Genomic DNA, 23025 nt, shown 5'->3' on the forward strand with positions numbered 1-23025 from the left:
ATCAAATAATGTAGCTTGCCGAAAAAATCGGCCCGGGCGCATTGGGACTTCCCACAGGAGTATCAGGACATTAACGCAAGTCCCGATGTTCTCGGTACCCTGTTTTAAATGGGTCAACCGCCCCGAGTAAGCCCCCCAAAAGTAGTCAAAAATCTTGGAGGTCTCCGTAGACACCCCCCCCCCCCCCCCGTCAGAGATGTACCGAGGGTTTCTGGTGCCTGGGGGACAATGCATTTCTGTTGCCTCCTCTGCACCCCCCATTCTCCTTGTAGAAATGCGTGCAGTCACAGAAAGTCGCACTAATCCAACCCCAGAAGAGAAATGAACTGACAAACTTATTGTGAGCTGCCTATGAGGCAAAAGCAGGTCGCCAAAAGCGTTTCCTTTACCCCTTCCCTCTGCGGTACTGCAAGCAAACAAAAACAGCCTCTGAAAAAGAATGAGACCGAGATCCAAGTACTGTGATGTAAGATTTCTAAATTCTTCCAAAATTTCCTAATTTTCCCTGCCTTGTAAAAGAATTGTATTATTCAGAACCACATTTCCCAAAAATGACACAGAAAATCAAATTCTTCCATTCTCAGAAAAACAAAAGCACTAGCAGTCCTACTCCCCCATCCCCCAGTAGTCTTGCTCAGTCTCCCCTCTCAGTAAGATTTTCAGGACAGGTTGATCCAGTCCTGGTTTTACTCCCCTGCACACAGGCACTTATAACTTGTTTTTCTTAGGGAATGTAACACAAAAATCAGAATAAGACTCAGTAGCAATGAGGCAAAGTCCAAAAAGCGCCATTTTGAAAAATGTCAATCACCTGGCTCAGAGACTAGGGGGCGCTCCAGGTCCCCACTGTGTCTTGGGAGTGGGGCTCCCAGTTTCTGGGGCCCAGATTTTTTGATTGAAGGGGAGAGGTAGGGGGTTTGGAGGCTGGGCCTGGCGCTGCTTTATAAAATGTATTATTTTAATTTTTTGACAATGGGCCTCCTCCAGGGGTGGCAGAGGGTGGGGAGAACAGGGGATTTATGGAGACCCACAAGGTTTCTAACTACTTTCGGGAGGGGGGGCTTACTCAGGGCCATTGGCCCCTTTAAGCGATGGTGGTTCCCCAGTTCCAAGGCCACCATCTCATGTTATTTTGGGACATTTACAAGTATGGTATTTTTTCCTGCGGTATTTAACAACAAAGAAAAATACTGCCAGATTCACAAAGCGGCAGGACCAATTACTGTAGTTTTGTGACTCTTGCAGAATTTTCCGTGGGGAAAAATATCGTGGCGGAGTGAATGAGCGCCTTAGATTGTAAGCTCTCCGGGGTTAAGGAGATACCTATAGTACCTGAATGTAATCTGCTCTGAAGTACCTGAAAAGCGGAATATAAATCAAATAAAAAATAAAAACAAAGCTACTGTATGTACACTGGTAAGGAAATAAAGTCCCAGATCTAGAGGCAGTCATGGAAAAGGCTGACTTGGATACAGTGGCAGTCACAGAGAGATGTGGTACATAGAGAACTATGACTTGGATTGGGAATTAGTTATACCAGGTTATAATCTTATTCAGGAAGGACAGGGTAGGAAGAAAAGGAGGTGGAGGAGTGGTGTTATATAATATTAAAAATAATATTAACAAAAATGCAGGACTTACAAGGTAAGGAGGCCGCACTGTGGGTTAATTTGAAAAGAGGGAAAGGAACATCCACTTATATTGGTGTGATCTACAGACCTCCTTCGCAGGCTGAAGAAATGGATAAAAATGTAATTGAAGACATTCACAGAATTGCTATGAAAGGGGAGGTGCCATTACTAGGTGATTTCAAATCTGTCGGATGTTGATTGGGACATCCTGGCTGTGATGTCATTCTAGAAGCAGGGAGACCCTGGATTGTCTGGGAAGAACCTTTCTGGCAACTGGTGATAGAAGTGACACATGAGGGGGCAATACTGGACCTGCTGTTTACAAATGGGGAAAGCGTTTTTGATGTTCTAGTGGGGGATCACCTGTGACCCAGTGATGTCTGGATTGGGTGGTTCAGCATTAAAACACAGGCAGAGGTGGTCCATTCAAAGGCGAGAGTCCTGGACTTCAGGAAAACAAACTTTGAGCAGATTGGGGAGTGCCTCAAGGAGTCATTAACCGTACGGGATAAGTAGAAGAGCTGTCAGCAAAACTAAAAGGGAGTATTGTAAGGGCAACACATCTTTCTGTTAGGCAAATAAATAAAGGTAAGTGGAAAAAGAGGCCACTTTAGATTTTTAAAGTAGTGGCTGAAAAGATAAGGGAGATAAGATTAGTGTTCATAAACTACAAGAGATGCAGAAAGAGGAAGACGGGCAACAATATCTGGGAAAGTGATCAGGAGAATGAAGGTGCAAATGAAATTAAAAATAGCTAATATGGTAAAAAAATTAAAAAAAGGGGGTGACAACCGTTTTTTTTAGATATGTTAGTGACAGGTGAAAGTGCAAAAATGGGATTGTAAGATTCAAAGATGAATGGGGAATATGTAGAAACTGAGGAGGAGAAAGCAAAATTCCTTAAATATTTCTGCTCAGTGTTCACCGAGGAAGAGCTTGGAGTAGACAGCAGAAAACTGCCACAAATGGGAATGGAAGTGAGGTATTTATTTATTTATTTCTCATTTCTTATATACCGCTCAACAGATACCAAATCTGGCCAGAGCAGTTCACAACAAAATCCAATAAAAATACAATCAATGTATAAAAATTCTAAAACAAATAAAAACAAATAATACTCAAATAAGTCAGAACAAGATACTTCAGCCCCAACTTGTACTGTATGCAATTTAAATCCACCCTGGACTAAGATGGAAAAAGCCAGATCTTTCCCTTTTATCTGAAGTTGAGGAAAGATTTTCAGAAGACCATGTTCATGAGAAGCTAGCAAGTAGATAAAGCAATGAGGCCAGATGGGATACATCCAAAGGTATTAAGGGAATTTAGAGTCATTTTGGCAGCTTTACTATCTGACCTTTTCAATGTTTCTTTAGAGTCAGGAGGGTTAAAGGACTGGTAACAGGCAGAGGTGGTTCCTCTTCACAAATGGAAGTAAGGAGGAATCTGAAAACTACAGACCTCAGTGGTGAATAAATTAATTACTAATAGAACATAGATCTCTATTCTGTAAATAAATTTCTTCTTGATATAAAGGCTGCTAAATTCACTAGGCTCTCTATCACTCATGAAAGAGCTTAATTTAAAAGAGCAGTAAAAACATATTTATTCAGTCAGGCGTTTCACACATATGGCTCAAGTTTAGCTTGTTTGATTGATAGCCAGTCCCTATGATATTGTCAGCATACCTTGTTTGTTTTAATGTTGATATGTACATTTTATCTATTATGTGTATAATCTATGTAACCCGCTCTGGATCGTGGAGGGCGAGGGATAAAAGTGACATTTAAATAAATAAATAAATAAATAAATGCAGTTTCTGGAATCCAGTAGATTACAGAATCCCAGGCAGCATGGTTTTACAGAAGAAGAAACTGAAATCTTATCTTTTTAAACACATTTTTTTGAATAGGCTGGGCTTTGTTTTGAGTCAGATGGCAGGTTTTTATGTTTTATGTTTTATGTATTATTGTTATATGTTTTACATTTCAGAGTGTTATGTTTTTAAGTCCTCGGATTATGTTTTTTGCAATTATCTGGAGAGATATATCTGGAGAGATATTATCTGGAGAGATCTAAAACATGTATAGCCATTTAAGCCTAGATTTACAAAAACACCGCGTCGTCGTGAATCCCGCTGTAATGGGGAGTGGGAGGGGGGGGGGCGAAGCGGAGGGCGGTCCTGCGATAGCCGGCAGCAATTGCACCTCCGCGGTGTGATCGCTGCCGGCGTCGCACCAAATAACTACACCATAAAAGGTGTAGTTATTCGGTACGAAACTGGTAACGATAAAGAAGCGTACCTTTCGCTGTCGGCAAAGTCTTCGTGTAGGCAGCCCCGGTGCAGCCCTGACTCCTCCTCTTCTGGGGCTGACGCCGCCCCCAACTCCGCCCAGATCTTGGTATCACACGCAATAAGGGACTTTTCGCATGCGATCCGCATAGAAAATGACCCCCTTAGAGGGAAAGGGGTGATATGAAAAGACATTTTAATACCTCCAAGGAATAAATGCACAGGCAGCAGGCCTCTGTCAATGGGAAAGAGGCTCTAGAATGAGGAGTCATGAAATGAGGATGAAAGGGGGTAGACTCAGGTGTAATCTAAGGAAATATTTCTGTACACATTGAAAAGCCTCCTGGTGAAGGTGATGGAGACAAGGACAATATCAGCATTTGAGAAAGCTTGGGACATGCACAGAGGGAGAGGAAAGGGCTATAAAGCTGAGGAGAAGATGTGAATGGGCAGACTGGATGCATCATATGGTCTTTATCTGCCATCATATTCCTTGCTTCTGTGTTTCTATTAATTATAGCACTCAACCTAAAAGTAAACTGAGCAGAGAAGCTCTGTCCAGGATGCAGGCAATAAAAAAAAAAAGCCCTGTGTTATCCTACCTCGTTCTCATACACTTTAATAAACAACTTTTAATAAGCTGAAATCTGAATAAACTCATGTGTGACAGAGCCAACAGCCTGGCTCTGACACAAGCAGGGAACAGAAGCAGCTGGACAGAAAACCCTTCTCAACCAGAGTGCTTTATTGTAGGTAGTAACAGAAAGTTCATGCAGTGTGCTTCCTTCAGCAGCACAGCCACAAAAGAGACACAGTCTGCTCACCTTAGCAGCTTAGCATAGCCCTGTCCTCAGGATTAGAGCTGCCAGCAGAACACGTCTGCTCTCCCTCTAACTTGCCCCCAAAGCAGTCTGCTTTCCCAGCAGTTAACCCTGTACTCTGTTTCGAGTTGCCCTGTCCAAGGGTTAGGGCTCTCAAACTCTCCCCTAGTGTCTGACAATACTTTCTCTCCAGCTGCTTCTGGGCCCTAGATTTTCTTTTCTCTCTTCACCCAGAATCCCTTGCAGGGCTGGTTCTTAAGGAAGACTGGGCCATATAGCTGCGGCTGGACCTTTAAGGAGTTCTGAAGGAGCATGCTACACACTCCCTCACATCATGAAGTGATTTTTTTTTTTTTTTTGTATAATTTCACCTGTGCTCAATCTCTGCTTCCAGGACCTGTGGAGGGAATCTCCCAAGTTAATGTTCACTGTCTCTCTTCTTCCTGTGACCCAAGGAGAGAAATCCTTGGCTCCTGTATCTTCCTGAGCCCATGCTCCCTGTCTCTCTTTTCTTGGAGCCTGAGGAGGGGATTCCCAGGTCAGCACTCACTATCTTTCTCCTCCCAGGATGCAGGAAGGGGATTCTTGGACCAGTGCTGGCCATGTGATGGAGGAGCCTGCACCTGCACAGAGACCTTTTTGCAATGGTTGCTGAAATATGCAACAAAAAGTCCCTTTTTTTAGATGCATTTCACTGGAGAATGAGTGCCTATTGTTGAGGATGTGCTCAACTGTCTGTTTATATGCATACGATAGTTTGAAACCGCGAATGAACGTTGCTGAAATTTGGCACAAAGGATCAGAAGGGAAATTGCAATTTTGGTTTGAATCAGTGCATAATTCCAATTGCCTGAAAACCTTTACTGTCAGTCCCCACTGCTGACTTTCTCTTGGGCTCAGGATGTACTTTGTGCAATGCTTGTAGCAAGCACTTTCCAACGTCTTGTTCATTTTTAGACCATTTGTTGCTTTAAAAATGGGATGGGCAATTTCGGTGCTGCCTTTGGGGCTTGCTAGGCTCGGCGCTACAGGGTATGTACACCATGCAATTGTACAGGGTGGCACACCCGGGGGGGGGGGGGGGGGAGAGAGCAGAAGAAGAGGCAGCCCACGAGGCCACTGGTGGGATGGAAAAGGAAGAGGCCCACGAGGCCGCCAGTAGGACCTTTCCATCTGTCAGCTGCACCCCAGCTATACCTATGTTTGCTTTCAATCTCCACCCTGTAGGGGGTGTGGGGGAGCTGGCAGTTTTGTATAAGCAACCTGTGAGTGAGTGTTGGGGATGCAAATAGCTATTTTATGAATGAATAGGGAGAAAGGGGGGGGAGCAGGATTTGGGAGCCTGACCCCTTTTTTTTTAATATTCTGGGAAGGGTGGGGATGGTACAGTAGCAGCCCAGTGGGACCAGAAGATATTTTATTATGAATATTGAAGATCAGGTCACAGGACCTTTAATATCTTAGCTTTTTTGGGCTGTTAATAGCACTGCAACTTATCCAGATATCTTTTGAAGATATCTGGATAAGTACCAAGTTATCTAGCCACATAAGAACATAAGAACATTAGAAAATGCCATACTGGGTCAGACCAAGGGTCCATCAAGCCCAGCATCCTGTTTCCAACAGTGGCCAATCCAGGCCATAAGAACCTGGCAATTACCCAAAAACTAAGTCTATTCCATATTACCATTGGTAATGGCAGTGGCTATTCTCTAAGTGAACTTAATAGCAGGTAATGGACTTCTCCTCCAAGAACTTATCCAATCCTTTTTTAAACACAGCTATACTAACTGCACTAACCACATCCTCTGGCAACAAATTCTAGAGTTTAATTGTGCGTTGAGTAAAAAAGAACTTTCTCCGATTAGTTTTAAATGTGCCCCATGCTAACTTCATGGAGTGCCCCCTAGTCTTTCTACTATCCGAAAGAGTAAATAACCGATTCACATCTACCCGTTCTAGACCTCTCATGATTTTAAACACCTTTATCATATCCCCCCTCAGTCGTCTCTTCTCCAAGCTGAAAAGTCCTAACCTCTTTAGTCTTTCCTCATAGGGGAGCTGTTCCATTCCCCTTATCATTTTGGTGGCTCTTCTCTGTACCTTCTCCATCGCAATTATATCTTTTTTGAGATGCGGCGACCAGAATTGTACACAGTATTCAAGGTGCGGTCTCACCATGGAGCGATACAGAGGCATTATGACATTTTCCGTTTTATTCACCATTCCCTTTCTAATAATTCCCAACATTCTGTTTGCTTTTTTGACTGCCGCAGCACACTGAGCCGACGATTTCAATGTGTTATCCACTATGACACCTAGATCTCTTTCTTGGGTTGTAGCATCTAATATGGAAAGACTGCCTAACTGTAGTTATTCAGCTAACTTAGCCGGATAATTGGTGATATTTGGCTATAGAAATATAGAAACATAGAAAATGACGGCAGAAGAAGACCAATCGGCCCATCCAGTCTGCCCAGCAAGCCTCACACCTCCCCTCTCTTATACTTATCTGTTTCTCTTGGCTCTTAGTAACCTTAGGTTCTATTTCCCTTTCACCCCCACCATTAATGTAGTTATGCTAGCTGAATAACTCAACCCCTCCCTGGAATGCCTCCGGAATGCCCCTTTTTTATCCAGATAAATTATTGCAAGGTAACTACTTATCCTTCTAAATTATAGCTGGATTAATAGTTACCTGTTTATAATTTAGCCAGATAACTATTTATCCGGCTATAAGTTGGGCAGATAAGTGGCTGAATATGTCTATTTTGCATATAAAAGGATAATTTTTGAGTTATCAGTCTAAATGGCTTTTGAATATGGACCTCTAAGTATTTAGGATAGAGAAGTGGCCTGTTCAGGGTCATCTAATGCCTGGAGCGAGGTCTTGTTGCAGTAATGACATTCAGGGCTTTACATAAGAGCTGTGCTTACTGTTAACCTGCTGCCGCTGCAATTTTCTGGCAGCAGGACCCACAAATGGCTCCAGCAGCTTCCCTATTTTTGGGGGAGAGCTGGTGAAGAGAAGAGGTGAGGCCCACACACCCAGTCTAGCTCTTTCTCCCACAGCAGCCGATATCACAGGGTGTTCTTTAGGTCTGTGCGGCATGTGATCACCAGGGGCGGATTGGCCTATCGGGGGATCGGGCATCCCCCGGTGCGCCGGTCACGCTAGTCATGTGGTCTGCCAAGTCATGTGGCTGCTCGGCAGACCATGTGGTATCTCCTGGGCCGGCCTGGGTGGCGAATCCCCGGGCCGGTCTTCATCGGGAATCAGCTGCAGGGCCTAATGGCAGTAGCACCTTTTCACACCTGCCTGTGTATGTCCCAGGAGCCAAAGGTCCTGAGTTCAAGACTCATTTCTACCTCAGACTCCCCATGTGGCCTTCGAAAAGCCACTGTTATTTCCCTGGGCTTCCAGGACCCAGACATGCCAGACAAAATAGGTAGGTGCGATTTTGCTGCAGATCCTCAGATTGACCACAGAGAACACAACTGTCAATGTGTGACACAAAAGTATAAGCTAAATCAAAGTGGAGGATTTCAGGAGCAGGGAGAACAGAGATGCAGGGCTCTAATCTAAAGTTATTTCAGAGTCAAGTGAAGAGGAAAATGCCATGGAACAGAGCCACATGAATATTTAGTGAGCTGCAATGAGTAAGCACCTTCTAAACTGTGATCATTAATAAAGACTCCACACTTGATGTGGGCGTTTGCACCCTGAGAGGCAATGATGTTTATTAATGACTATAATTGGAAAGAGGTTTTAGTCAGAGCTCACGAGGAATCATTACGTAACTTGAACTACTTACATTTCTCTCTCTTTGCCTAAAAAGAAAGACAAACATTTGCTTTCTCACTGTGTCCACTCACACTTCAGAAGCAGGCTCCTGTTGCTTGCTTCTCAGTCTCTGGCAGTAGCTCCATGTCACAGAAAGATAGTGGGAGGTTAAATGCTTTGCACACTCAATGTGTTACTCCTCCTCATCCTCAAGGCGATGAAAGCCAAACTCAAGTCTTAAAATGCTTCCCACCGTGTGCATTTCATAAATATGCATGTGATACTCAACCTGCACAGAACCTGAATTGATTTTCTTTACTTGTAAGTTATTATTTATTGACGCTTTCCAGGAAGGTCACTTTACTCCTGGAATTACCCATCTTATGGCGAGCTCCAACTTGCATCATTTGAAATGGATCTGATTGCTTGCCACGAACAATGATGCACCAAATGACATCATATCTTCCGTTGGTGGGAGGACAAGAAATATAGTTGACTGGGGCTACCGCTAGGTGTTTGCCACTGTAGAAACTATGGCTTCCACACCACCCCTCTTTCTCCACCCCTCAACCTCACCTTCATATTCTTCAGCCTGCACTGGCAAAGGCACACAGAAGAAAGAGCATGGTAACATTTTGCCACGCCAGGCAGTCATCTACTGCCTGTATGGCAGTGCCACCCCTGCAGCTCAAGGAAACCAACAGGAGAGCCTTCTTCTAAGTGACTGGTAGATCAGAGGTGGCTTGTTCTCATCCCATCGGAGTTGTTTTCCTACACATGCACTATGTGGAAGAAAATCTGTGTTCTCCTGTTTAAGACACTTTCCACCATGGCTGCTCCCGGATGAAATGAGTGTAGGGAGGTCTTCAGTCAGGAACAGTCTGGAAGCTTTTCTACTGCCAAAACTCAGATAAACACCAACCAAAAACAAAACTGCTCCAAACAGATTTTCTTTCCCTGGCTTCCAGAAACTATTTTTAAAAAATTCCTGATTTGGGTACAAAGAAGATCTTCTCCTTCAAATAAAAGTAGTGGTGCTCACTTGATTTTTCAGAATGCACACGGGCCCACCTCTATTAAGGGATGAGGTACTGGCATATGCCACCAGAGGGCAAACTCTCATCAAATGCAGCATCGGCACCATAGAAGAAACTGCAGTGCTGCAAATTTCAAATCTGACTGCTTTACTTGTACTGTATATATGTATGTGTGTGTGTATATATATATATATATATATATATATATATATATAATAAATATTGCATATGATTTGAATAAATTCAATCCAAACCAGGATTTTCTGACACCCACTCCCCCTTACTTCTGCCCAGGATCAAATGTTTTGAAATAATCTGTATACTCTCCCAACTGCTGTAAGCATGCCAATAGTAACATCTGACCTCATACTGCGGACAAAAAAATGTATTTCTATTGCAACGACAGAGACTCTGTGTTCTTACTACATAAGTATGGCAGAGCAGTAGGGTTCCCAACTGGCTCCACGTTTTTGTCTAAGAAAAACAAGACCATTAAGTAGCTGTGTGCAGGTGAGTAAAACTAGGACTGGATCAACCTGTCCTGAAAATCTGGAACCAGTTGGCAACCCTACAGAGCACAGCAGATGCTAATTACCAATATATCGCGTTTCTGGCTGCTCTTTGAGAATATCACCTCCTGCAACCTCTTGGAAGAGATGCAGGTGGGAGTGGGATGGGGTGGGGTAGGGGTAGTGTATGTGTGTGTGGGGGCAGGAGGGGGTGGTTATTTAATACTTAATGCCTTGCATAGAGTCCAATATGTGCCTGTGCCTAATATAAAAAGAAAGAAAAGCACCACCTCCCAAAGCTAATTCTGGATTGTTCTGAGCCAGGAATGGCTGCCCCTTTTAAGATTATAAATCACTGTGAGAGTATAAATCATCCTGAGATCCTTTGAATATGGAAAGTGTTAGGCACAGTAGGTTATTATAACTGAAGTCAACTCTGGGCTTTTAGATGAGTTATCTATGGTGATTAAACATTTTTAATCTCTCTCCGCTACTTATTAATATGAACCTCTGAAGGTGAATGCTGGATTCGAGGAGAACAAAAAAAATGAAAATTAAGTAAATGTGTTATGACTACCGGCCGCGGCAAGCCACGACCGGGACCGGTCACTTACCCCAGCACCCGGACTGACCGCCGACGCTGAGGCCAGCGTCGGGGGTTCCCTCAGCAGCAGCAGCTGCTGCTGCTCCAAGATGGCCACGGCGTCTTTCCCCGCGCAGCTAAGCTCCGCCCCCTGATGTCTTCTAGGGCCGTGCGGGCGGCTATGGCCTGGGTTTTAAAGGAACACCTACAGGAAGTAGGTTGGTTCCTTCCTGCTGGGAACAGTCCTGGGGACTATTTAAGGCAAGGTCTGAGCCTTCAGACCTTGCCTTGGCTTCTTGTCTCCTGAGTTTGTTCCTGTTCGTGGTTCCTGTTTGTCTCCTCCGTGCTTGATTCCTGGACTGGCTGCTGTTTCTTCTGGATCTCGACCCCTGGACTGGCTGCGGTACTCTCTGACTCCTGACCCTCTGGACTGGCTGCGGAATTCTCTGGCTCTCGACCCCTGGACTGGCTGCGGAACTCTCTGGCTCTCGAACCTTGGACTGGCTGCGGAACTCTCTGATTCTTGATTCCTGGACTGTCTGCAGTACTCTCTGGCTCTTGGTTCCTGGCTGAGCTACTGAGGAATCCTTGGTTCTGGCTCTTCGACCTGCTGAAGGCATCAGCAACTGCTTTCTTGACCTGCTGGAGGCGCCAGCTATCTGGAGAACACGACCGGCAGGAGGCGCCTGCATCCAGATCTCCCTCAACCCTACCAGCAACTCCGAGAATTGGCCTCGCCTACCGACGGTGGCCTAACGGACATCGCCGGACCAAGGGTCCACGCCTCTGACTGTAACAAAATGCTAGAGCATGGATAGGAAACTCTGCTCCTGGAGTGCTACAAACAGATCTGGTTCTGAGGTTACCCACAATGAATATGCGTGAGTTATACTTGCATACAATGGAGTCAGTACATGCAGATATATCTTATACATATTCATGATGGATAAACTGAAAACCAGACCCGTTAGTGGCTCTTGAGGACCAGAGTTGGCACTCTAGGACCAAAGTGGTCTAGCCCTGCAAGCAAATCCCTTAAATACTTATGGGCATATCTAGGAAAGCAGAGCTGGTTTGATTCCCCTACCCCACTTTCTTCTCTTCAGATTGCAAGGATGGGTGATGAACACATCCTTCCTACCCTTACACTAACTGTGCATATTGTTCTTTGGATGAGTTGCAGTAGGCACTAAGCCAGGGATGGCCATCTCTGGTTCTCAAGAGCCAAAAATAGGCCAGGTTTGCAAGATATCCACAGTGAATATGCATGAGATAAACTGGAAGCAGTGCATGCAAAATTGTCTCATGCACATTTTTTGTGGATACCATGAAAACCAGGCCGGTTTGTGGCTCTTGAGGACCGGAGTTTGCCACGCCTGACCTAGGCACTTTCCCTTGGTAGCAGGGCTTCAGCATGTCACCTCCATGTGATACCTGACCCCTGCAGTCCCACTGTCTGAGTCATGGGGCTTTCTCTAAAGCAAATCTGTTTGTGGGCACTTGAGGCCTAGCATTCTGCATTCTAAGCAGCATGAACAGATGATGATACTTGCCTGTCAACATGAACAGATGATGAACAGACGTTGAATGTACTTGGTTGCCTACAGGTATGAGAATCTCTATGGCACCAAAATTCCTGCACTGTATAGTAGATGAATATTTAAGAGATATTCAACCTGTAACCTTTTTTTCTCAGACTAAAATGAATCAGACAATGTTTAGACTCTGTTATCTGATAGGTTTTTTCTCTATGGAGGCATGCTTGAATCTCCATAATTGTTAGGGAGGGGGCAGGGATGTTATGCTCAGACTTAGATTATACATCACTCCTCTTTAAGTAAGATTATTATGTACTAATTTTGGTTTGTCTTCTTTTCTTTCCTGCATCATTGTGACTTGTGTCCCTTTTCTCACGCTATGGGCAATACTGATTAGTATTCAGTGTGTCTTTGTTTAATTGTATATGCATTTTTGCCACTGTCTACTTTTCCATTACAAATGAAAGTTTAAACAAAGTAAAGAAAACCCAGCTTGAGCAGGCAGATGGGATCTGTGGCACTGTCCTTCAGAGTCTTTTTACTCCTGTGCCAAATTTTTCTCCTGACTCCACATTTCACAGACTAGAGGCCCAAGTGTTACTGCTGTACCCGAATGTAACTCAGCTTGAGCTACCAACGAAAAGGTGTGGCTGAATGTAAATACATATCAGTCTAAGGCAAGGGAGTGTCAGGAGCTGATGTGCACTGCTCAGATCAATATCCAGTACTACTACTGCCCTTTTGCTTCTGTGGCAAAGGGGAAAAAAAAAACTAGTTTAGTGTTATTAATAGGAGAAGTAATTTTCAAAGGAGTTATGCGCATAAATGTAACATACTTATCGTAACAATTTTCAAAAGCCCGCTTACACGGGTAAAATGCATTTACACGTGTAAACCCAATTTTGAGCATATAAATGCTTTTTAAAATCAGGCCCTATCTGTGTAGTGACACCAGGCATATGCAGCTGATGTAGAGAGAGAGAGATCGTCTGCAATTTGGAGCTTATGGTCTACTCAAAACCTGACAGACAAGACAAATAAGAGTATGAGGAGAACAAGGGATAAAATTTACAGTCTCAAGATGGGTTAATAGGTAGAGTTTAATTGAGGACAGGGACCACTTTAATTACCCAGAAGCCTCAGTGCTTAGAGTTTGACTGCCTGGCTAATGGCTGGGGTGAGCCTAGATTACTTGCCTGTCAACGTGATCTTGAGCTGCTGACATTTTGCAGCTGGAGAAGTCCCACTCTAAAAGTCCTGACAGATATAACCTGCTTCCAGCACACTGCCTGCATTTGCCAATACACCGTATCTACAGAAAGACTCACCTCTTGGTGTTTTCGCTCTATTCATTTCCCTCGTATTCTGCCTGTCTCTCAAATTGCCACCTTTTGAAGACTCAATAAACTACCCTCCTGTCCCTTGGATCCACCTCCAGCTCCATGACGGATGTCAGTTTTGGCAGGATGAAGTACCTCTTCAGTTTCATACCTGGTATTATATGGCATTCACTGTGTTTTCTACCATGCAGGCTTTTAACAATTGTTCCATATGAAAAGGAAGAGGGAGTGTTTTCTCTCTCTCTCCGTTTATTTCCTTAGAATTAATACTTTCCACTTTAATTTTTCTTTGCTTTGAGCCAATAACTATCATGCCCTTCAGATTCATTATTTAGTCTTATTCATCCCTAACCCCTCCTATGACCTTCTCTAAAGAGCAGGAGGACTCGTTTCAACAATCCCCCCCCCCCACACACACACACACACCCCACCACCACCACCATCCAACCCCCAGCCTCGGTATTAATCAAGAGACAATTATAGTCTCCAGCATTCTGAATAGTGCTGACTCCGAATCTTCCCAGGATTAACTTCCAGCAACGTTCGAACTGACATGTTCCCTGCCTTAACCAAGGGGGACTGGATGGGAACACATTGATTGAATGACTCAAAATCAGTTTGCACTGTCAGAGCATGAACACAAACAGTCTCTTCATCCGGCTCCCTGCCACTGTGCACCCTTGATCTCGGGCCGCCGTGAAAGGTTTGATGCCTGCATCCCTTTCCCTGCCATTGATCAGCTCTAATCTTGATTCTCAGGTCTCGGCTTGGTGCCTGCAATCTCTTTTCCTGCCTCCCTGCCTGGCTTCATGCCTCCATTGAAGTTCTTGGCATTCGGATCATGTAAGTAACTTTTACCATTTCACAACCATGGTCCTTACTTGTAAAGGCTAAGGATCAAAAGGATTGAGAGGACTGAAACTGTTCACCAGGGACAGAGTTACACTGTTGTCTCAGTTCATTCAAGCAACAATAGCCCCCAATACCTCGACTCAAAAGCTAACCTGCCAATTCCCCACTAACTCACCTGTATGACTCTAGCCCGCTCCTTTATGCTTGGTTTCTGTTTCAGAGCAGCAAGACATGTGTAGGCCTACATTTCCTGTCATCACGCTCAGCAGCGAGCCGGTAAATGGCCACATTCCACCAGGCGTCGCACGCCAAAGGGGTGCACCAAAGGGGCACTCCCCTTTGTGCACCCCTTCGTGCAATCCTTTGTGCTACGCTTATTTTAATTCCCTTAAGTTTTCCTTTGTTAATTAACCTTTTTCATAGTGTTTAGTAATCCTTTGTTTATTAAATATGTTCAATGTAGTTGACTTAGGAAACCTATTTTCCTGCATACTCTATTTTTAATGTAAACCGGTATGATTTGTATCTGATACAAGAATGTCGGTATATAAAAATGCAAAATAAAATAAAAATAATAAATAGAAGGACCACAATACCCACAATTCTTTGATTTGAGACTTACAACACAGGAATTGTCCCAAATTACACAAGCACCATGGGAACTTTCATTCCAAGTATAAAGACAGTGAAAAAGAAGACATGAAGAAATAGGTAAAACGTCCATGGAGAGAAATAGAGAGACAAAAACTTCTATAGACACAATGGGGTAAGAGATACACTTAGAAACAAAATGATAGTCTTTGGGACAGAGGATTCACTTCTCCATTACATTTTTTTACAGCTGGTGTTAGCTATTAATTTACACAATAAAATAACAGATAATGACAGACTAGTTGGCTCATTCGGTTTGATCTGCTATTCCCTGCCACCCAGCTCAAGCTAAGTATGTATCCCGGCTGACAATCATATAAAGCTTGACCACCTGCGGGATATCCAAGTGACTTTTATTGTCTTCCTTCTTTGGTTGTCTACTGTTCTGGGCAGATGAACAAAGAAGATCCCTCTCATTCCTGTTCTTACCACTGCAATCTCTACCTATCCCAGCCATCCTTTCATTGTTAAATTGCTATTATCTATAATACTTTCATCTTCTGCAGCATATTGTGCACTTTGGAAGAATGAAAGGACAATGGGCAGCAGAAGGTATCACAGACCTCATAAAAAAGAGAGAGCACAGAGAGGAAGGGGAGGAGCAGATGATGAGATCAGAAGGCTTCTTCTGCCCTTCCTTCCTTCTCACCTCATGTGACACAGGCCTGGCAAATGTCTGGGGACCAGGCTGGAACTTTCCTCATTCCTGCGGAAACTGCACTGTGCTGGCAGAAGCTCCAAAGTTAAATTTGGATTGACTAGAAGAAGTCGAACTACCAGGGGTTCGCAATGGTGAATGCAGTGGAAATGGCCTAATTTTGGGACCAATAAATACATTTTGTAATGATCTGATGGCAGAATATTCCTCAGTCCTGGAGCTCCGATAAAGGGTTTGATTCTCACCGAGAGTTGAGGTGTCTTGACTTAAATAAAGGACAATGAGGTCAGCATTCTACTCTCAGCCTTTGCACTGGTACATATATGGGAGGAAGCCCCAAAAGAGAGAGGGAAGTTGGAGATAATAATGGAGAAAATGTGCAGTAACATGAATTTGTGTTTTACAACAAAATAAACCAGGTTCTTCCCTCAGCATTTCTAATTTAGCTGAAAGGGCTTCAGTTGACCTTGGAGTATATTTTAAAACTTTCCAAACATTCCAAAATAAGAAGACTAAAGCAATTGATGTCGAAAAATGCATTCAGAACTGGGGTCTTTTAGGGTTAGACGGGACCTGGCTCCCATCCAGTGGTGGCTGTCTGCCAGGCTGTTGACCTGGAACCTTTTGTTGCTACTGGAATTGTTTTTAACTTGCTTCCAGTTCCCCATTGTAGCTGGAATGAAAAGTGAAGGCCACTAGGGTCGCGACCTTTATTTTGTTGTTTTAAAGAAAAATATCACTGCTTCTGCCCTTAAGATCAGCAGAATCTCAGAGTAGGGGTATCACCACACTCAGGTCAACCCAAAGATGTTGGACTCATTCCAGTTTGCTGCCCCATAGTGTGCATGGAGATGTAATGCTTCTCTTCTTAAAGAAATCAAAACTAGAACACCTTGCTTGCCATAGGGCAGAACCAGGACTGGGCCGACCTCAGTGAAGTGGCAACGCTATCTCGGAGCACTATGTAGTCAGTGACCAGAGCACTTCAGGGGTGCAAGTCCTAACTATCACTAAATGGCAGCACCTACAGTAGGGTGCATGTGTACATGGTTCCAGGTGGATCTGTGCCGTCTGAACTGAAGACTGTTCCTGCAATCTTTGAGCTGTATCAGGCATGGGGTGTGGAGCAGAGGACAGGGAGGAGGTACCTAGAAATTAAAAACCTCAACGTATAAAAATAGAACCAGGTCATTTAATTATCTTTACCCCCAAACTCAAGTCTCCTTCTAGATTTGGGTATGAAATTTATGACTTCCTAAAATGTATTTTAAATTAATCACTTGTCTGTTGAATAAAATCTGAGGAGTAAATTTTCTAAGGGATTTCCTGTGTAAAAACAGCATACCTGCATGTAAGTAGCATATAGCGCAGACATGCTATTTTATAAACATTGAAAATACATGTACATTTTACTAGCGGAAAGAAAAGGGGCTGGCTAGGGGCATTCCAGTGCATGGGTCAGAAGTGTGCATGGTAAGTGCTATTCTGTAAGAGATATATACTTTACCGATGGGACTCATGCACTGCTCATTGGCTGGCGCAAGTGAAATCAGACTTGTCTGTTGGCTGCAGTGTTTGGGAGGGAGGTCTGGATGAACTGATGGAAGATCCGGGTGAAGTTCTAGATGGAGGTATTGGTGAACTGGTGATTTCAAGTATGCACTCAAGTATTTTTAAAATGATATATGCGCATACTTTGTAAATTACCTGCCTCCACAAATAAATTGGGGTTATGTGTACATTTTAGATTTTTTTTACACACCTAGAATATACACACATATGTTTATAAAATAGGTAGAGAAAGTATGCACTTTCTTGCATTAGAAATATACCCAAGTACTTTTGGAATAGAACTACATAGTATTTTATAAACACTAGGATAAATCTCTGCGCATCCACTTATGTGCATAAATGCTGTACTGTGGATACGCTTGAAAGTTAGGCAATGAGGTGTCATCCATTCAGTTCCTTTTGGTTTCACTTGCTCTGTAGATGACAAGTCCATTCAAGCAGAACCAGACGTTCTGTGCGCCCATGAGCCTTGCATCTTAAGAACATAAGAAAGAAATTTCCATACTGGGTCAGACCAAGGGTCCATCAAGCCCAGCAACCTGTTTCCAAAGGTGTTCAATCCAGGCTACAAGTACCTGGCAAGTACCCAAAAACTAAGTATATCCCACGCTACTGATGACAGTAATAGCAGTGGATATTTTCTAAGTCAACTTGATTAATAGTAGTTAATGGGACTTCTCCTCCAAGAACTTGTTCAAACCTTTTTTAAACCCAGTTACACTAACTGCACTAACCACATCCCCTGTCAACAAATTCCAGAGTTTAATTGTGCATTGAGTGAAAAAGAATTTTCTCCACTTAGTTTTAAATGTGCTACATGCTAACTTCATGGAGTGCTCCCTAGTTCTTCTATTATCCAAAAGAGTAAATAACTGATTCACATTTACCCATTCTAGACTCTCATGATTGTAAAGAACTCTATCATATCCCCCCCCCCCCCAGCCATCTCTTCCTCCCTCCCTTTCTTTTCTTCTTTCTGGACACCTGCGTTCCCTGCAGTCACAGCCCTGCCAGATCTCCCACAGACAGAACGTGCTCTGACCTTCGCAATGTGAAGGAAAATTGATTAGTCTTGCCCTGGTCTTACTGTCTGCATTCTAGCCTCTGCCATTTAAGACTGGAGAAGCTCCATCCAGGACTAGCTTCTGTTCCAGAGAAGAAATGTGCAGGGAAAATGCAGCAGAATTTGATTGGTTTACACAAGGCTCAGAACCATCTCAGACTATTGCATTATGATAGCCACTACAAACTGGGTGAATTTCTACTTTTGGTCTCTATTTCTTGTTTTCCTTCATGCTCATATTTATTTCTATAGCTATCTGAAAGGCTGCCAGCAAGTCAGACTTACAGTAGCATACATAATAGGTACACAGACTCTAGGATGGATGAATGGGATGTGAGCCTCCTGGTAACTTATAACAGAACTAACATTAAAATATTTGTCTTCCCAAGAAAACTGATGGGTTTGCATAATATTTGTAGGAATGTTTTTCATTCATGCCTGATAACTTTTTATTAGCTGACCCTCATAATTAGGGCTCCAATTCTTAGGGGGGGGAGGGGGTTTCAGCTAATTAGGGGTTCTTTGAGAGTACAAAAAAAAACAACCAGTGTTTAGCGGTGTTTTCATGGCACAGATACTATTGTTGGGTACATTTTCTGGCTGATTTAAATACACACCTTTGTGCATCTGATGAGTCATCATGCAAAAGGCACAAAAACAGTGGAGGATCAAGGGGTGAGAGAGTAGTAGGGGAAGTGGTGCTTATCCAATAAACACTTTTTTTTTTTTTGCATCAGGGGTGTTTTATCGGTGTTTGTTGATTAAAACCTAAAATCAGAAGCCCTGCTCAATCACTGCTGGTCAGCTCTTGTTGTTTATTGGGCACCACTCTACAAACAGAAAAGACAAATCTAAAATATAGGCCCCTAGTTAGGCCTAGTCCTGGTGTGGACAGCCAATTCTTCAGCACCATGGACAAGGACAACCCTTGTAGTTTGGCTTTGGCACTGAAACCCTCCAGACTGGAGCTGGTCCAAAAAGTGTTCTTTCTTGAGCACCTGCCGGAACTCTAGGAGGAAGCAGGGATTGTTACTCTTTCTGGTTGGCTTCTGCTCACAGCAATAGACTTTAGGTTATACTATTTAGCCATGCAAAGAGAAGAAGGAAGTTTTGCCAGGATTTTGTTGTTAATGCCCACTGCATGCTAAGCATTCAGGAAGATCACATGCAGAGCTGTAGCCAGGATATATATTCGCCTATGCTTCTCAGTTCTTGAATTCTGATCCCTGCTACTATCTGGGCATGTTCGGTCAGTGCTGGTGCACAAAAAAAGAAAGTCCCTCTGGTCATTTATTTATTAGGGCGAGATACAAGAAAACACACATAAAATTACATACAATTACCACAAGAATCAATCAACAATGACAAAAATTAAACAATCACAGACATTGACAGTGCTGATAGCTCCAACTGTTGTCAATATAGATGAATTTAAAGTGCTCAGATGGAAAATGCCTTTTGAAATAAAAGGGGTTTAAGAGCTTTCCGGAGAAACTTTGGTTCTGCTTATATTGTATCTGAAATGAAATTGGGATCCAATGTAACATTTTTAAAACTGGGACGATGGGTTCATGTATGTGTGTTCCCATTAATAGCCTGGCAGCAGAAAAGGAGCAGAGCTGAAGATGGGCCATTCTGTTGCATGAAAATAACTCCTCCCTCCTCTTAGGAGATAGCTAAGTCAGAAGAGTTGGAGGAAATCACCAAGGACTCTAAATATCCCCATACTAGAGCCCACAAGCTATATTGCTACCACTGTGAGAGTTTGGTCTGAAACCTATGAGACCACTACCATCAGAGGAAGCAATCCTATATCCAAGCAGAGCAACAATTCATAGATTCATTTTCCAAGGAGAATGGGAGTGTTTTCCTTTCAGTTGGGTACTTAGAGATAAAGATTAACAAGTTGTAGGTGATACCTGTTTACTGAACTAATGTAATACATTTGTGTCTTGTCTTTGAGAGGTATAATCCCTTAAGTACAGAGCTGGTTTTTGGGGTGAGAGAGTTGAGCAGTCACCCAGGATGCCATGAGCTGAGGGGAGCCCTCAACATCACTAGCCTATGGTGATGGAGGAGAGGCCAGAAGGCAGGGCCACAGCAAAGCCCAGCCTGCCACAGCCTGAGGAGAAGCCCAGCAGCGGCGTGCACACTGCACCTCAGCTTCCACACCACCCAGCCCCAGATCATATAACCTGCAGAAATAGGAGCCATACCACCTAATTTGCGGCCTGCGAGTGTATTCAAAATTTGCGGAGTTGGCTGGTCATTTGTGCCAATCTTGCAATGAATGAGATCAGCATTCAGAAAGTGCCATGTCTGTAAGTTTTGAATACTCTCGTGGAGCTGGAATAGAAGAGGCTCTTGTCCTCCTCCCCCAATGTGGAAGCACCAAGAATGGAGACCCGGTGGAGCCAATGGCAGATCCAATGTAGTCAGCAGCTGAAGAAAGAAAGAGAAGAAATCCAGTCAAGCTGCAAATGAATCCCATGCTGTTGGTGGCTGAAAAAAGAAGAGAGGCCCTTCTAGTGTGTTAGTATGAGAGGGAGCTTCCTGCCTGCATGTGTGTGTGTGTGTGTGTGTGTGAGTGAGAGAGGGAGCCTGGCTTGTCTGACTGTGTGAGAGCTTGTGTATGTGTGTGTGTATACGAGAAAGAGCGAGAGAGGCAATGAGTGTGAGAGCTACTATGTGTGTGTGTGTGTGTGTGTGTGTGTGTGTGCTAGACAGAGAGAGAGAGACACGTGTATGAGAGGAAGTGCGCATGTGTGTGTGTGAGAGAGAGAGGATAAAGTTTATGCACCTTTCCCTCCCCTTCCATCACTAATCCAGGAAAATCTCAAGATGACTGGAAAGCGGAAGATTTATTTTATCCCTATTACTTTTAATTATTGGATGTTGTTTGATGTGTCTGCTGTTTTGAAATAGTTTATTGGTATTTGGTACATTTTTTTAAATTGTACTATGAGTTATTCATTATTGGATATTCTATTCATTCAGATATTTTGAAATGTTTATTCTTTTTATTAGTACAGTGGGTTTTATATTTCTTCATTTTGTTGTTTGTTTTAAGAGGAATGGTGATGTTTCTGTTTTTCTGTTGTTGCACTGCATACAGAATTTGACTTGTGTTCGGTTCAGTTTTTGTCTATACATTTCTATTTATACTTTATGATCTCTTAATTCTGTTTGATGTGTGTGTGCATGAGAGCTAGAGTGTGTGTGTGTGTGTGTGCGCATGAGAGCTAGAGAGTGTGTGTGTGTGTGTGTGTGTGCGCATGAGAGCTAGAGAGTGTGTGTGTGTGTGTGAGAGAGCTAGAGAACCTGTGTGTGTGTGTGTGAGAGAGAGAGAGAGAGATCTGCAATATACTATCATTTTGAAGTTCCCATGTGATAATGCTGTGTTTCAGTTGGGGTGAGGAGGGGGAGCCATCATCAATTTTTGCCTAGGGTGCCTTTTACCTTAAATCCAGTCCTGCTTCAGTAGGTTAATATGAGTTAGGTATTACAAAGGAAATTTGCTGAGCCTGCTGTGCTGGGACTAGATGAATTAAAAAAAACAAACATTCCCATGAACTCAAAGATTAAGTATCTTGCTGGAAACTTTAACAACTTCATCCTCAATCCAATGCGTATTCCACATATTTCTTTGTTTACTGTTAACAACGTTCCACTATTACCCATTGATCCTAACCACTCCTGCATCTACCTAGGTGGATTTGCCTACTAACTGATCTGTTAAGAGTATTAATAATTTCCCAGATTATATAAATTAACCCTTCTCTTGAATATCTGAGGCATTGATTGGACTAACTGCATATGAGTCAACAAGAGCATACTCAAAAGACTGGAGAACCATTCTCTGCACAGACAGATAGTGAACAATTGTTTGAGTTGGTAATTCATATTAGAACATAAGAACATACTGTGACAGACTAAAGGTTCATCAAGCCCAGTCGCCTGTTTCCAACCTGGCAGGATCCCAAAAGATAGATTCCATGCTGCTTATCCTAGGGATAAGCAGTGAATTTTCCCAAGTCCACCTTTATAGTGGTTTATGGACTTCTTCCAGGAACTTGTCTAAACCTTTTTTAAACCCTAGCTACACTAACAGCTTTTACCCCATCCTCTGGCAATGAATCCCAGAGTTTAATTATGTGGTGAGTAAAAAAATATTCTCTCCTATTTGTTTTAAATGTATTTACCTAGTAACTTTATTGCATTTGTCCTAGGTTTTGTACTTTTTAAAAAAGTAAACGACTGATTTGCATTTACCTGTTCTACTCTACTCATTATTTTATAGATCTCTATCAAATCTCCCCTCAGCTGTCTCTTCTCCAAGCTGAAAAGCCTTTCCTAATAGGAGAATTGTTCCATCTCCTTTATCATTTTAATGTCCCTTCTATGTACAGTAGCATTATGATATTCTTTTATTCTCCATTTCCTTTCCTAATAATTCCTAGCATTCTGTTTGCTTTCTCAGTCGCTGCCCCACACTGAGCAGAGGATGTCAACATATTATCCACGATGATGCCTAGATCCTTTTCCTGGGTGGTGACTTCAAATGTGGAACCTTGCATCCTGTAGCTATAATTTGGGTTGCTATTCCCTATGTGCATCATTTTGCACTTGTTCACATTAAATGCCATCTGCCATTTGGATGCCTAGTCTCACAGACTTGCAATTTCTCATAAACCTC

This window comes from Rhinatrema bivittatum, chromosome 12, assembly GCF_901001135.1.
Source record: "Rhinatrema bivittatum chromosome 12, aRhiBiv1.1, whole genome shotgun sequence".
NCBI lineage: Eukaryota > Metazoa > Chordata > Amphibia > Gymnophiona > Rhinatrematidae > Rhinatrema > Rhinatrema bivittatum.